Source organism: Pinus tabuliformis, chromosome 9 (genome assembly GCF_031772625.1).
Source record: "Pinus tabuliformis cultivar Carrire ecotype Pingquan chromosome 9, CPIR1, whole genome shotgun sequence".
Taxonomy (NCBI): Eukaryota; Viridiplantae; Streptophyta; class Pinopsida; order Pinales; family Pinaceae; genus Pinus; species Pinus tabuliformis.
The window spans coordinates 978,621,299-978,635,296 of record NC_142307.1 but is presented as its reverse complement, the minus strand read 5'-3'; the positions used below and the strand labels follow the sequence as shown (position 1 = coordinate 978,635,296).

The window sequence follows — 13,998 nt, the reverse complement described above, 5'->3', positions numbered from 1 at the left end:
CCAAAAATACAATTTAACCAATGGAACATTGTGATCTCACCAAGAATCTTCTTGTTGGACGTAAAAAGGAAAAAAATCACCTCATTAGACTATGCCTTATTGAAATATCTCTCCATAAAGAAAAGTAGACAAGGATAGACACTAAACAACTGTGTAATCAAAATACAACAAAAAGTGGACATCATCCTATTGAAAACACCAACATTTCCCCTTACCAATATTATAAATCTGGTCCATATGAAATTGACAATCTCTTGACTAAAAAACATGCATGTTCTCAAACAATTCTACATATAAATTTGCACATATAAATATGCACTCATGTTTTTGTAAACATAATATTATACACTAGAGAGAGCACTGATTAAAATTTGTGCTTATCATAAATATTTCATATTTCATATTGTAGTGATAGTCATAATAAGATCACAAGCTGCAGTTCTAGCTAGCTATCAATGGCAATTCTTCTTGAAGCCAGTGCATTGTTAGAGTGTTATTTGGACCTATTATGCATAGGATGCACCTTTTATAGCTGGTATATATTAACATGCAATATCTATAAGAATCTATTGAATGTCCTTAAGGTTGTCCACTCGCTTACATTATTCCTCAATGGAAACTTTACTGCAATAAATTAAATGTTCCTACCAAATGGCAATTGATATTTGTTTCCCTCACTGGCATGGTCCAACTAGAAAATCCCATGTTCCTACATACATAAATAGAAGGATTAAGGAAAGATGATAGACTACTAATAACCAATTGTAGAAATAGTAATGTCATCTTAAAAAAAGTGAAAAACAAATTAACATGGAAAAAACAATTTTCAAACCAAAGCCTCAAAACATGGTTCAATACTTGAGCATCAATGCCTAAATTTGCTAAGCCAATGAGGCTCATGGAGAAGCCTAACTTGAAAATAAATATCATGTAAGATATAGCAAACCTACTGAAGTATACGCCAAACATCAAATTTCCAATAAAATTCACAATATTAAACATGAAACATTTTGAGATTAGAAGAGTTCTAAAAGAATATAAAACACTTGGGACTTTAAAAGAACAATTATTGAACATGAACTAAAGTTCTTTGCTATTAAAGAAGCAAATGTTAAATTATCATTTATAAATGGTTTTAGAAAATGTACAAAAAGGAATTAATGGTAGGTAACGTTTAAAGTAAGGGTACAACATTAGTGAGTGTAAATATCAACAATGCAAAAATTTGGAAATTTCCTACTTAATGAGAAGGATGGGATAAAAGCTTAACCATGAGTTTTAGGTAGATAAGGAAAGAGACATAGACAATGTAACAAGTTGGGGTAAGAAGGGGTACAAGGAGGGGTACAAGGGGGTGACTGTGATGTTTATTAACCTCAAAAGTTCTTTGGTTATTACATTTTTTTCTTTTTACTTAATATAAGATTCATTAACTGCCTTCTTATTCCCTGCCCCCAAAGGCATCTGTTGTAACTGCTACAACCTCCCTTCAAAATTTTTCCTATGCCTTTATTTTGGAACCTACCTTCTATTCATTAGAACCTATCTTTCACTGTCATCAAGTATTCCTTTTGATTGTGAAGACTTATCTTTGCATGCAACAATTGTGATGACTTGATTAAGTTGTTTTGATCATAACTAAGTTTTTTCTAACACAAGCCATCCCCTTCCTTGATTTTGCACCTATTGTTGGTCTTCCCTCTTAGAACTATGCAATGCACTCTCTCTGGAAACTGCACTAGACCTTGAGGATCAGAATTGCGCATTCCTTGAAGATAGGCAACCACTGAGCACATAAACTGCAGTAAGCCCTCTCTTTCAGTCAGAAATTGTGCAATTCACTGAGGCAGTGAACTACACAATCCCTTGCTGCTGGGAATTACACAATCCCTTTCTTGAAAAAAGCAAGTGTTCATCCCTAAAAAATAGGGAATGCACAATTAATGTTTGACAAGTGGCACAAAGTTGCTTTTCTCAATCTTAAGATAAGTGTCGCTTTTTCCTTTATTTTAGGCATGCGCTTCATAAACCCTAACCCAACTAGATCTATATAACAGACGCTCTTAGGGCTCATTTCCACACTCAACTTTGGAGCTCTATCCTTCCCAACGAGATCAAGGAGATTTTGACTTAGTTTGTGGTGCTTTTTCCGGGTAAGTTTTGCACATGTTGCTTTTTGTCGCTTTTGCTTTTATGAGTATTAGTTTCCCTGATTCTTTTCATAGTAGATGGTGTTTTAATTGTTATTAGCTTGTACAAGTGTTGGTTCGGTTCGCCATTCACTTTTTACAAGTGTCGCATCAACTTCTTGCTTTTTGCCTACTAGCAGTTGCTGCTGCTGGGTCATTTTGTGCATGTATGTTTTTCCTTTTGCATGCTTATTTCTGGCACTTGATTTTCATTGATCTAACTTCCCTTGAAGCCGATCTACCTTCCTTCTTGCCCTAACACTCTGATATGAGGATTTTCTCTCTCCTTCCTGGGCAGATCTATGCAATCCTGACCAAATGCTGCCCCTCCCAATTGTGCAATTCGCAAGCTCAAGGCTCAAGCCTCAACCATGGCCTCTGAGACTGCGTAATGCACAGTCACTTGCTTGCCCAACTACGCATTAAACAGTTCCAAGCCTCAAGCCTTAGCCTTGGCCACTGAGACTACGCAATGCACAATCTCTTCCCTTAGTCTACCTATCTAAGACTGTGCATTGCGTAGTCTCAAACCTCAAGCTCCTCCCTTACCCGTTGAGACTGTGTAGTGTGCAATTCATGAGCCCATAAACTGCACAATCCTTCTCTCTAATCACTGAGTTGCTGTTTGATGAATGAATTGATTTGCTTGATTTGATTTGTCTTCACCATGAGTGCATCTTATGATACATGAACTGTAGCTTTTTGAGCTTATCTCTCTTTTATTAATTGTCATCATCATGCCTCCAAACATATTAGCTTCAAAAGACACTACAAAGAGCAACATCGATGAAGTAGTTGAGAGTACCCTTGTCACCATGCCTATTCTGTCGGACTCTCAACTCTTCATTGAGAAAGACTCAGATGTCACATGGCACAAAGTGAAAGATGCATTCATAGCCACCAATTTTAAACTAGATCTAGAAGATAGACATGTATACATAAATATCCAGAGGCCAAGATTTCATAAAGTTGCATGCAGGTATCCAACCTTCCCTTGTGCATATATTATCAAGTGGATCTTGCCACACATTGATACAAAGAGCATGATCCTCAGCAGTGTTAGTGGACATCGGATTGCATCATATTTCGCCCATGACATTCATCTTATGTATTAGTTGCCCAAGCCAGAAGCAAACATGGATTCTCATTTCGATGCGGTCACTAGTTACTTGAGCACCAAGGATGTTGTCAAATCATGGGTACAAATTCCATCCATGTTCCACCAGACACCCAACAATGCATACAAGACTAAATCTCCTAAGAAAGTGTTCCAGTACTTGATTGTTTTATGCTGCCAAATCTATGGACATAAGTGTACTGAAAACTTTACCGAAGGTTAGGCATATCTTTTGCATCAGATTGTCAATGAAGGAAAGATATTCAACTGGTCAGATTTGTTGGCCCAACAATTGTTGATCAATGTGACCAATGCAAAGAATCCTCCCAAAGGAAAACAAGTCAGATTCTATATGTCTGCATACTTGTTGGATGGGATATGTGCTCACTTCCTCATAGTATTGTACGAAATGATTTTTGAGGAAGATCCACCTTGCATGTCCCATGATGCTATGGAAGCAGTAGCAGGACTTGCCAATGGGTTTGCCTCACTTGATTGGTTGTTCGAAGTCATCATATCTGTTACCGAGGTATGCCACTGAAAAATTGGTCATGCAAGAGATCACATACCATCTTTCCACTGGGCTATTAGGAGGAGTCTTGTAAAGGAAGAAGAAAGCACCTTGGCCCACTCTTCCTTCGCAGGTGAGATCATAGAAAATTAAGAATTTGAAGGTTACAAAAAATGAAGGTAATGAGTTGAAGAACTTTGAGTTTGGTCGTATGGAGTACCACCCGTATGATCTCAGAAGTGTTTGCAAGCAACACTATGCAAAGATACATTTTGATTGGCCAAGTGAGACTTATTCTAGACCAGAGGAAAATATAAAAAATTGTTATAATGCCTCTAAGCCCCGCACACAAGTCAACTTTGCAGGTCCATCACATGTGACTCCAGAACAAGAAGCCACTCCGGAAGCAAGACCATCAAAAAAGCGCAACCCAACAAGCATAAAGTATAAGACAAAGGTTGCAAACAGTGCAATAGAAAAGCAGAGTCACAAATACAAAGCAGATCTAGCTATATCTTAAAAGAGGCTATGGCAATAGAGAGAGAAAAGAAATAGAAGAGGCAAGAGGAAGAATTAAGACAAAAGGAAGTGTAATAGCCTTGGTGAAAAGTTCATGTAATAAAAGTTAATAAAGGCAAAATAAGACCACGGTCAAGGGACACTTATTCCACGCTGAATGTTGGACAAAGATGTCCTAGTGGGCATCACTGGATGTGTGTTTTGGCTAAGGAAATTGGCAAAGGCTTTAAAAAGCAAAAAAACACTTTTGGCACATTTATTTATGAAAATAAAGGAAATTAAGAGAAAAGTAAGGTGAAAGGTCACAAGTTGCATGTGAGGAGGAAATTGAAGGAAAATAATGGAAAATGAAGAAATTAGAGGCCTCATTGATAAAAAGGCTTCTGAGAATCAATTGGCAAGCTCTTGGCTCAAGCTTAGTTAGTGTAAGCTGTTGGTCAGTTCAAATTTGGAGCTCTCTCATTATTCTCTCTCTCTCACTCTTAGTCACTTAGAGCTTTCTTGGAGCACTCTAGCAAAGAAGGAAAAACAAGCAAGGGAAATGAAGGAAAGCAAGGATCAAGGAAGGAGTGCTGGATCAGGTAGCTTCAACAGGAATACTTGCAGGCAACATATTTCATGTGTGATTTCCTTTGGACATGCATGTTGGTGTATGATTCTCTTGCTGTCGGTGGCATGGTTTTGCTGGGTTATGACAATGGTTTTCAACCTAGCCTTGCTTTTTTCCAGATGCCATGGTATGTTGGGATGTTTATCTTAGTTTTGAGCTTTGGTTTTCCGATGGATTTCGGAATTCGGGGCAGAGGTGGTCTCAAGTTTCATTCCCGAAGGCCTAGGAATCCCTTGCCCAGTTTTGGCAGGATACATGGTAAAGCTTGAGGGAGGAGTCTCAGTTTAGGGCCTAATGATCCAGGTTTGGATTGCGGTAAAGCCTGAGAGACTGGTCTCGATTTAGGGCTTAGTGATCCAGGATTGGATTGCGATAAAGCCTAAGAGACAAGGAGACTAAACATTCCTCAAGGATAGTGATGGATTCCAGATGGCATTCCAAGTTCAGTTTGGTTGTGATTGGAGCATCGGTTTTGGTGTGATCATAGTTTAGTGAGGGTGGAGGTGGTTTAACCTCTGGATTCCCTTGGTTGTTCTATGAGATCTCACATTCATGCTTGGAATATGGCACGAGGGGGATTGGATGAAAGAGAGATTTGGTTCAACCATGTCTATGGTCGAGAGGTACGTGGAAGTCCCAAACCTGGTCAGATTTGCCTATGTTTAATAGAAGCTAAGTTCTCTTACTCTTGCACTTGTTTATATGTGGATTTAATGGCTGTCATATCTTTGATATTTATATGATTTTACGCTGGTTATAAGAATGGTTATATGACTGGTTCATGTCATGGTTATTTCATGTATTTACTTGTGATTGTTAAATGTATGGATGCAAGACCTAATTGATGTTATAACAGTTCAATGTAGAAGGTGGTGATCATTTTGGTTATGTTTAATAACTTCTTTTAGTCATTCATGCTCTGTCTTGTTTCCTAGACCTGTAGGTTGCATTGATGCCAAGTGTTTGACAAAATGTCATTCCCAATTTGGGATGCTTAGGCCTAGTCTTGAGGTTGAATTTTGATTTGTTTATTTTGTCATCATGTCTTTGATGGATTCTGGAGGTTGTAACAAGTTCTGGGCAGAGCCCGATATTCTGAGCTAGAAAAGTGGTTCAAATCTCGGGACATTGGCACAGGTCTAATGAAAAGAGTCCAACAACGCTGACATATAGGCATGTGAGGACGACTTTGGGCTTTGGACGCTGTCATGCCTTTAACATGAGAGCGATCAGGGGTTAAAAGGCTTAATACCTCAGTGAGACTCAGGGACATGATGTCTGAGTGGCTGACATGTCTCCTAAGGGTGTTGTTGCTGATGTGGATGGGATTGTTTGATATGCTCAATAATTCCATTTCCATAAGGTCAACAAGGAGGTTGAATCCCTTATAGTGACCTCTCTCGTCGCATGTTTACCCCGACTGGTCAAATGCTTGGGTAGACCTGGGAGGAGGGGGTGTTACAAATTGGTATCAGAGTGGATTACACTATCTTTGGGTCACATCTGATACCACGGATTGGTATTAGAGCGTGGTTGCACTCTCCTTGGGTGAAGGTGTTTGTCATGCATGCATGTAAGTTGCATTTGTGTCTCTTACACTTGCATTCAATGTGCTTGTTACATTGCATAATGTTGATCATGGTTGTAGTAAGGTTCTCATGAGGAACTTGATGTTGATTTTGTAGAATGCATCGTCATGAGTATATGACTTGTTACATATTGTTATATGTCGCTTGATTGCATTCTTGTATGGTAGGTTGCATTCTTGTATGCTTGATTACATGTATAAGTCTTGTAGGTTGGTTACAAGACTTGATCACTTATGCTCGACTAGATGCGTTCATGCGTATTTGTAGTTGATTAGACATTGCTTATGCATGCTGATGGTTGCATGTGACAATGTGTACAATGGAGTAATGGTTTGTGTGGTTGTTATGGTCATGCATTGATGATTGAACACTAGCTAGAATGATGTATATATGGTTTGGTACTCATGTGTTATATATCTATAGGCAGTTGTCATGCATGTATGGTCTTGGTTATAGTTATGAATAGTAGGTCAAACATGCCTTGTGAAGTCATGGTATGCAATCTAGGTCATCGGGGTGATGTTGGTAAGTTATGATGCTAATGTGTTGGTTGAGATAGAGCAGGAGATGCAAATCATCATAATGAGGTTGCAACATTGGACTTTGGGGTAAGAGCAGATCGTCATACATGTATTGTATGTTTGGCATGCAGGTATGTAAGTCAAGGATTGTTATATGCATTAGGTTTATGTACATGTCTTTTGATGTTATGGTTGCATTCATGCTGAATGTTAGTTGATTAGTGTAGTTATATGCATATGTGTCGAATAGTGAAGAATGATAGTAACCTGTAGTTGTATGCATTGTTATTGTTGTTTTATATTAGATAACTTGATGATTATGTTATATGTTAGTGATGAAGTATCTTATAGGTTAACTTCTTGTTGTTAAATGATAGTTAGCTTGATGATTAGGGTTATAACATTTATACCTTGATGTTATATGTATCACACTAGGTTGGATTGGCCTATGTAGATGGTTAGGGTTATGACATTCAAGTATGAGTCAACTTATTGTGTTATACTAATCTAGACCGATCGTACATATGTGATTGCTATGCATAAATGATAATTGTGTATGAGTTATGACGTAAACATGTTAGCTAGTGACTATTTTGGGTATCATGATCTTATTTATGTCCGAGTTAATATCTCGTGAAGTTATATCATACTAACTAGATAGATTGTGTAGACAAGATTGCCTCCCCTGAGATACATTAATGTATGAACTTGTTTATGTCATCTATCTTGTGATTGATTGTTTGATTATGACATCTATTTGGTGTTTGAGTGTTTGGTGTCTAGTTGATTTATTTAACATGGTATGTTTGCAGGTTGGTTGAATGTTTGATGAATTTCATAATATGAGTATGCCTTTCAATAATCTTGTTTTAAGATGATTGTACTAACACATGTGTTGAGATAGTTCATATGTACTTGAATGTAGTTGACAATTGTAGCATTATGTCTAATGACTATGAGTTGACGATGGGTTATGACATGATTGTTTGTAAAAGTTGATTTCAAATTGATAGATATGATTGTCTTGATATTTAGAACATGTGGTTGACATGTGTGAATAGTTGCAGGAAACATGCTTGGTATTAGCGTGACAAGGGAATAGTTGATGTGTTTATATAACTAACAGTTGGGTGATATGACAGTACATAATAAGACCCCATTGCAGCAAGATAAATGTTAAAAGAAAGCACTGGGGTAATAATTCCTTTGGCTATGTTTGGAAACCCTAATTCCAAACGAATGTGTGATTCGCATATAGGAAGTCTTCTTGACCTTAATATTGTCTGACATTATGTGGATATGTGCTAGATTCATGAACATGTACTTGACAGATATGTTAGCTAGTCTCTAATTATAGGTGGATTTGTCAAGGTGATTGTAGTCCCTTAAGAGATGGTGTGGATGTACTAAGTTGCAAGCAACATGCTTGGCACAACAAGGTAAGGTGACTAGTGTATTGTTATGTTTAATTATGCATTGACAATTACATGTTTATGGCATTATGATGCATGGAGTTGCATGGCAAGAGAGGTTGCCATGAAATATTGAAGAAGGCTCAGGTCGAGCTTTCCTTGGGAACTATGGGGATTGAGTCATGTTGTCTATTGTTAGTCTTGTGCTTTTGTTCTTTTGTGATTTGTTGCGCTTGATTTGCGATTTTGTGTGTGTCTAGTGCATAGCTATGCCACTTTGTTGCGGTGTTGTATTGTTATTGGTTTTCATGGTTTTCTTCTTGTTTGTTTCTTGGCTTGTCTTTTATGTTTTGAGTCTCGGGAATTGGTTTGGAGAAGAGGAAGAGTTGATGGAGCTTGAGGAAAGTTGTGTGGTACCCGACAGGTGATGTAAGACTCAAATGAAGCTCGATGCTTGAGTAAGTGCAGCAGAAGGTAAGACTATGACAATCGGTTGAACTGGTTGGGTCCATTGTGGTGAGTGGACGATGACAGGACATACATGAGAAAGGTAACTAGAAAAGGTAAAGTAAATGGATCTGAGGCGTTTGATGTCTTAGCCATGTTGGGAATTATTGTTCTCGATGTTGTGCATGAATAAATGAAGTTCTCTTAACCTAGACCTTATGTCATCTGGTAATTATGTTATGATCATGATTATGCTAATGTTTATATAGGTATACATGTATGTATGTATGTTGTTGTCTAACATGATGATGATTGTTTTATGCTAATGATTATATATATATGTATGTATGTCACTTTCTGACAAGGTCATTAGGAATCGTCCTTGTGGAGGAATGATTGCTTACACAAGCGAATGTCATGAAGATGATCTTGGTCTTACGAGGAATCAATTGAAAAGAGTAGTCATCACAAATATACAAGGTCAATATCATATGGTTATGAGTTGTATTATGTAATTATATTATGTCTATGTTATGGACATGTTATACTGAGGGATACAACAACGAAATGAAAGTAGTGTGGTCTGTGACATGCTAGGACAAGCATGGATAAGACACTGTAAGCAAGGTTGCTTAGTAAAAACAGTGTGGTTTTGGATGTGTGGTACTAGTGTTATGCGGATATTGCATATGTGATGTTATGTGTATGTAGTGTTATGCGGATATTGCATATGCGATGCTGTGTATAGATAATGCTATGTACATGTTGGATATGCAGCGCTATGTACATGTGGCACTATGTACATATGGTGTTGTGTGCATGATTGTACAAGTGGTGTTGTGTACATTTTGTACAAGTGGCGTTGTGTGCAGGGGGTGCTATGTACATGTCGTGCATGTGGCGCTGTGTACATAGGGTGTCGCGTACATGTCGTGCATGTGGTAATGTGTACATGTGGTATTGTGTAAACAATGTATAGTGGTGCAATGTACATATGTCATTATGTACACATTGGCCATGTGGTGCCGTGTACATGTGATGTTGTGCACACGTTGTGTAGGTGGTTGCAGTGTACATGTGGTACTATGTACATGTAGTACATATGGTACTGGTGTAGATGCATGTATTGCATGGTGTTGTATGACGTGTGTCGCTGAATGTGTGTGATGCACACTATGCGTATGTGCACATGGCTGAGGAGAAGGCACTAGGGGTTTGTCGGGTGTGGCAACCGATCCGAAGTACATATAGAATAAAGACAAAGGTAGAAGCTATGGATTAATGAAAGGATAAGTATCAACATTTTATTTCAGTTTTATTATGCATGTGACTTATGACTATGGTATATAATGATATGTGATCTATGATTTTGGTTTATGATGGTTACATGTGATTTATGATGTTGATCTATGATGGTTGTGTCTGGAGTAAGGCCATTGTGGGACACTAGTACCCAATAGTGTCCATTGATTGCCATGAGCATGTTATGACCGATATGATGGTTGAGGCAATATGCCTTAGTTGTTTGATCTTTCGATGCGAGGAAGCCTTGCCAAGGGATGGATTGCCCGGGATAGGGGATGCCGAGAAACTTGGAAGTTGAATCACTGCACGGAAGAAGGTGACCATATTTTCGAGGGACTGTGTAGCAGAGAAGGGAAGATCACAGATATATTGGTTTTGGTCATTAGCATTTCCAGATGGAATCAGATGCACATTGGGAGTGCACCCTGGAACAATGAGCCGGTAACCGTTCACTGAGAGGAAAAGTGGTGCAGGGCTATAACGCTAGACATTGGATGCAACTTTGACTATGACAGTGGATTCTAGACTTCCTGGAAAGGAGGTGAATCCTGGTATTACTTTGAGGGTGGAGGTGTGATCCTTTGGATTCCCTTGTTGATTGATACGAGCATCGTATCCTTTTACTTGCTGGTTTAGAAAATGTGCATATTTGTATATGTGGTCATTGTAAATATTGTAATGAGCTGTGTTGTAAAGCTCTAATATGCGGTATGTTGTCATGATGTTTTACTTTTGAGCAGGTCATTCATTGTAAATACTGCAACAAGATAAGTTATAAAGCTCCATGGGAAGTATGTTTGTTTTTCAATGATCTTGCTAAGGTCTTGGTGTGGTTTAACACCGAAGACGGTGTTCCCCAAGGGGGAGGGTTCTGTGATAGCCCCAGTGAAAAGTTCATGTAATAAAAGTTAATAAAGGAAAAATAAGACCACGATTAAGGGACACTTATTCCAAGCTGAATGTTGGACAAAGATATCCTAGTGGGCATCACTGGATGTGTGTTTTGGCTAAGGAAATTGGCAAAGGCTAAGGCTAAGGCATTAAAAGGTAAAAATACACTTTTGGCACATTTATTTATGAAAATAAAGGAAATTAGGAGAAAAGTAAGGTGAAATGTCACAGGTTTCATGTGAGGAGGAAATTGAACGAAAATAATGGAAAATGAAGAAATTAGAGGCTTCACTGATAAAAAAGATTATGAGGATCAGTTGGCAAGCTCTTGGCTCAAGCCTAATCAGTGTAAGCGTTTGGTCAGTTCAAGTTTAGAGCTCTTTCATTATTCTTTCTCTCTCTCTCACTCTTGGTTACTTAGAGCTTTCCTGGAGCACTCTAGCTTTGGATCAAGGAAGGAAAGGAAGGCAAGGAAAAGGAAGGAAAGAAAGGATCAAGGAAGAAAAGCAGGAATACTTGCAGGTAACATATTGCATGTGTGATTTCCTAGTTGATTTGGACATGCATGGCTTTGCATGTTGGTGTATGGTTCTCTTGTCGTCGGTGGCATGGTTTTGCCGGGTTATAAGAGTGGTTTTCAGCCTAGCCTTGCCTTTTTCTAGATGCCATGATATGTTGGGATGTTTATCTCGGTTTTGAGCTTTGGTTTGTCGAATGGATCTCAGAATATGAGGCAGAGGTGGTCTCAAGTTTCATTCCCAAAGGCCTAGGAATCCCTTGACCATTTTGGCGGGATAAATGGTAAAACCCGAGGGAGGAGTCTCGGTTTAGGGCCTAGTGATTCGGGTTTGGATTGCGGTAAATCCTGAGAGACTGGTCTCAGTTTAGGGCCTAGTGATCTGTGATTGGATTGTAGTAAAGCATGAGAGACAAGGAGACAAAAAATTCCTCAAGGATAGTGATGGATTCCAAATGACATTCCAAGTTCGGTTCGGTTGTGATCGGAGAACAGGTTTTGGTGTGATCATGGTTTGGCGAGGGAGGAGGTGGTTTAACTTCTGGATTCCCTTGGTTGTTCTTGGATTGGTTGTTCTATGAGATCCCACATTCATGCTTGGAATATGGCACGGGGATGACTCGCTGAAAGAGAGATTTGGTTCAGCCATGTCTATGGTCGTGTGGTACGTGGAAGTTCCGAACTTGGTCGGATTTGCCTATGTTTAATAGAAGCTAAGTTCTCTTACTCTTGCACTTGTTTATATGTGGATTTAATGGCTGTCATATCTCTGATATTTATATGGTTTTATGCTAGTTATAAACATGGTTATATCACTGGTTCATGTCATGGTTATTTCATGTATTTACTTGTAATTGTTAAATGGATGGATGCAAGACCTAATTGATGTTATAACAGTTCAATGGAGAAGGTGGTGATCCTTCTGGTTATGTTTAATAAGTTCTTTCAGTCATTCATGCTCTGTCTTGTATCCTAGACCTGTAGGTTGCATTGATGCCAAGTGTTTGACAAAATGTCAGTCCCGGTTGGGGATGCTCAGGCCTAGTCTTGAGGTTGAATTTTGATTTGTTTATCTTGTCATCATGTCTTTGATGGATTCTGGAGGTTGTAACAAGTTCTGGGCAGAGGCCGGGATTCTGGGCTAGAAAAGTGGCTCAAATCTTAGGGACGTTGGCACAAGTCTGCTGAAAAGAGTCCAAGGACGCTGGCACATAGGCCTATGAGAGCGACTTTGGCTTCTGGATGCTGTCATGCCTATAACATGAGAGCGACCAGGGGTTAAAAGGCTTAAAACATCAGTGGGACTCAGGGACAAGATGTCTGAGTGGTTGACATGTCTCTTGAGGGTGTTGTTGCTGATGTGGATGGGTTTGTTTGATATGTTCTGTTGATTCCATTTCCTTAAGGTCACCAAGGAGGTTGAATCTCTTATAGTGACCTCTCTTGTCGCATGTTTACCTCGACTAGTCAGTTGTTTGGTAGACCTGGGAGGAGGGCGTGTTACAGGAAGAACAAGAGTAGAAAGAAAAAGAGGAAAGACATGTGCAAGAAGAATAAATAAGGAGAAAAGAAGAGGCAGAAACAATATTGAAGCAAGCTAGAAAAGAAGAGAAAAACCAGCTACTTGAAGGAGAAGGCAAGCAACAATAGGATAAGGATCTTGCCCAGGAGATTGAAGACTTGATAGTGATTTAAGACATGGAGGTAGAGCTGAAGCAACAAAATCAGGATGTTGATCTCATGCCTTGTACACAACAAATCAATATTTAGTCTCCCCTGCCTCCTATAGAAGGGAAAGCTCCAGATGATGAATTGGAAATTTCTGCTCTTGATGAAGGTTCAATTATGGATATTTATAGCTTGACATACGATGAGCTTCAAAAGAAAATTGTTCAAGAAATAAAGAAGCACTTTCCGAATGACCTCACACATCCTACTTTTATCAAGGAGAATGTGATTGTAATCGACACTAGCAAGAATCCTTAAGCTATTGCTGTAACCAACTTGTCCTTTGTAGGAGCTTCTAAGTCAAACACAAATTATTTGATGGTCGAGAATAGACAAATGACGAAGAATGTAGAAGCTGCAAGGCAACAGATTGAACAAATCTAGGCAGAGGATCAAAAGAGAGCTCCCGCACAGGTGTAATTAGAAGAGCTACATGAAGCTATACTTGGTGAAGTATTAGCATTGAGAGAAACTATGAGGAACCTCTACGAGGAGTTAATCACCGTGCACAAAACAGTTGTCCCCTTACATGACATGCAACAAAAACCAAGAGAGAATGTGAAGGCTCTCAAAGTCGTTCATACAACTATCACTGCAGTGCATGAAAGGGGAATGAAGTATAGAGTTGCACCGCTTGAGTTG

At 38.9% G+C, this 13,998-nt stretch overlaps 1 protein-coding gene across 2 annotated transcripts in view; it reads right to left on the bottom strand.

The window, feature by feature from the left end:
* Positions 1 to 361: 361 nt before the first annotated feature.
* Positions 362 to 13,998, bottom strand: part of ALN (allantoinase) — a 538,476-nt gene continuing 524,839 nt past the window's right edge. For both annotated transcript variants that reach the window (XM_089437896.1, XM_089437897.1), the window contains exon 16: positions 362 to 709. The gene's annotated coding sequence lies outside the window, so the exon portion shown is untranslated. The remainder of the gene's footprint in view (positions 710 to 13,998) is intronic.